Source organism: Salmo salar, chromosome 26 (genome assembly GCF_965601325.2).
Source record: "Salmo salar chromosome 26, fSalSal1, whole genome shotgun sequence".
In the NCBI taxonomy this organism is placed as follows: domain Eukaryota; kingdom Metazoa; phylum Chordata; class Actinopteri; order Salmoniformes; family Salmonidae; genus Salmo; species Salmo salar.
The window spans coordinates 6,953,500-6,956,704 of NC_138316.1; the positions used below are offsets into that span (position 1 = coordinate 6,953,500).

At 42.0% G+C, this 3,205-nt stretch overlaps 1 long non-coding RNA gene across 1 annotated transcript; it reads left to right on the forward strand.

Moving 5' to 3' along the window:
• Positions 1 to 238: 238 nt before the first annotated feature.
• On the forward strand, positions 239 to 2,036 carry LOC123730757 (uncharacterized). Its single transcript, XR_006762186.2, has 2 exons — positions 239 to 613; positions 1,346 to 2,036. It is a non-coding gene; the product is annotated as an uncharacterized LOC123730757 (long non-coding RNA).
• The last annotated feature ends 1,169 nt before the right edge of the window (positions 2,037 to 3,205 follow it).

Genomic DNA, 3,205 nt, shown 5'->3' on the forward strand with positions numbered 1-3,205 from the left:
TTGTGTCTCAACCGATGGCGGCCACAACACAAAAATGTCAGATGATGAAAAGTATGGTCTAAACTACAACATATGCAAATATGAAAAAAAATCTAAATTGATGTGTTTTTAGATAATTGACGTTAGTTCCGTGAGTTCCAAATATCTCTAACGGTTGCCCCATCGGGAGATTTTTAATGCACGTGATATTAGAACGTTCTCTCCATTCCAGAATGTGATTGTTACGTAACAGTACATTTAATCTGCGCTGCCCTAAAACCAAGGCACGCAGCCTGTTTTTATTTATAGGCTGTTTTCAACTTGGCCATTTTAAATTTTCTAACAAGTTTTTTATTTTCTAATAACAGTTTGAATTGAGGTGTGTTCCGTGTCATTCATTCACATAAAAGTAGTCATTTTTACTTTTGCGGACCAATTAATTTTTCTGACATTCCTGACCCGGCCAGAATTCCCCAAACACTTCTCAATTGTTTGTGCAGTTCAAGTCTGCAGACATTTGCTCATCTGCCGTCCTGCATACACGTGTCCATATTTTCCATCTGTTGCCAGCATCGCAATCAAAGTTGTTTTCATTACCAATAATAACTTTGGAAATGTGTGCGTTTCTATCAAAGTAAGTGCCTTATTACATTCTAATAGTTTCTGCATGTCGTTTCTATTGTAGAATAATGTTTTTGTGTATATTCCTTATAACGTTACTCATTTCATAACATTTATGGTGTTATACTCAATGCTTAGGTAGCTAGCTACATTCTTCTATTAGCTCTGGAAAACAATGCTAATTGCGTCAGGGAAGTATTAGCATGTGTTGTATTTTGAAACTACCCTGGCCTTATGACTCCCAAGTGGCACAGCGTCTCAGTGCTAGAGGTGTCACTACAGACACCCATCTTCAAATCCAGACTGTGTTTATATCAAAGTAAGTGCCTTATTACGTTATGATAGTTTCTGTATGTCGTGTTATACCGTTTATACTGTAGCCAACTGTGTGTATGGAGCATACTCTATTTGTGTATATTCCTTATAACCGCGGACACGCGAGGTAACGTTACTCATGTCATAACCTTTTATGGTGTTATATTCAATCGTCCTTATGTAGCTAGCTACATTATTCTATTAGCTCTGTAAAACAATGCTAATTGCATCAGAAGTATTGGCATGTTGTATTTTGAAGCTACCCTGGAAAAATTTAGAAATATCTTCTACCACTTGGGCGTTTTCTGAGTGCATTCCACAAAGCTGTTTATCATGTCAGCCTTATCCACTGCCCCCATTTTGAGGTTATAGTCAAGCACGCAGTCTAATTTGATGTTTCTCTGTCTGGTTTGTTTCTCTCTCCCGTCAGGTGGTCCACCTTCCCTGTGGCCGACATGGTTGCTGTATGGACAGCGGAGAGGACATGGACGTCTCGTTTGTCATGGCACTTTACTGCCAGTTGTTGACATTTCTTATTTTGTATCATTTGGTCATTTAGGATGGCAGTAGCGTTGTTGATGAAATGCAGTCATAGCAGCAGAACTAGAAAGCAGTCTTGGGAAAAGAGGGTGGCAAAGTTGGTCTCTACAATGTCTCCCACCAGCTCCTCTGTCAGAAACAACTTGAAGCACTCTGCCTCAGATGTAAATGGCAAGGGGCGTTGCACTCCAGACTGGGACTCATCAAAGCAAACAGCAGGGCCAGGAGGGGTGAAATGGCTGGCAGCCTTCCAGCTACCACAGAACTCCTGTACTTCATCCACTATCGGTCTGCCTCCATCACCACCTTCAAAGGGAACTGGGACTTTGTCAGTGGACAAGGGGTCCTCAGTCACTGTCAGAATCTGATTCCTGACTTTCAGACTCATTGTTAGAATTTTTTTAAATCTCCAGAATTTCCGCATTTCTGAGTTGTCTCCTTTTGAAAAACATTGCTAATGCTACAGCTTAGCTCATTAGCTACATACATATACAACAACACTGAATGGCTCAGAGTGGGAATGAGAGGTTACGTGTGACTGCCTGCACGCACCATTTGTATCAATAAATCACTATCAGAAATGTTTTGTGTGGTATTATTGATATATTTACTATTTTATTCATGTTTTTCAATTACCGGTGATATGCATTCCGATTTTTGCATAGATTGTAATGGGCACATAGTATGTGTGTAAAATATTTTTTTGAAGGTTGTACTGATTATGATGAGCTAAGCTAATTCCAGCTGTGTGTGTGTATGTAACCGATGTGAAATGGCTAGTTAGTTAGCGGTGGTGCGCGCTAATAGTGTTTCAATCAGTGACGTCACTCGCTCTGAGACTTGAAGTAGGGTTTCCCCTTGCGTTGCAAGGGCCGCGGCTTTTGTGGCGCGATGGGTAACGATGCTTCGTGGGTGTCAGTTGTTGATGTGTGCAAGGGTCCCTGGTTCGAGCCCAGGTTGGGGCGAAGAGAGGGACAGAACCTACACTGTTACATGGGTGCCGTGACCCGGATCATTGGTTGCTGCGGAAAAGGAGGAGGTCAAAAAGGGGGGTGAGTGTAACCGATGTGAAATGGCTAGTTAGTTAGCGGTGGTGTGCGCTAATAGTGTTTCAATCAGTGACGTCACTCGCTCTGAGACTTGAAGTAGGGTTTCCCCTTGCGTTGCAAGGGCCGTGGCTTTTGTGGCGCGATGGGTAACGATGCTTCATGGGGTGTCAGTTGTTGATGTGCGCAAGGGTCCTTGGTTCGAGCCCAGGTTGGGGCGAAGAGAGGGACGGAACTTACACTTACATATGGAGCCATGTTTGTTGACATACAATGCATTCTGGGTTTCACTTGATCGTCTGTCGAACCAAAGATGCTATAACAAAATGAGGTGAGTATGGGTTCACTCATTTTTGAGAACTTCAGGAAGTGAATGTGGGATATGAACGATGGTAGACGACACACCCCTTCAACATGCATACTATAAACAGACCAAACTCATCTTGTCTTCTCTTATTATCTCTGGTTTCTGTGAGGGGAAAAAAGCCTGGCTGCGCACTGAAACTAATCATCGTCGGATTACTTTCGATTTCTAGAAAGTGTTTTACTCAATTATTTTGATCAACGGTGAGCTCACCTGTGATGTGATTAATTATACATAGTAATTGCTATTAGCTAGTTCATAATGTAGTTTGTCAGCCGAGAGTTAGAAAATATGACCGCTTGTGTTGCGTCAATCTTTCCTCAGTGCTAGGACAAATGTA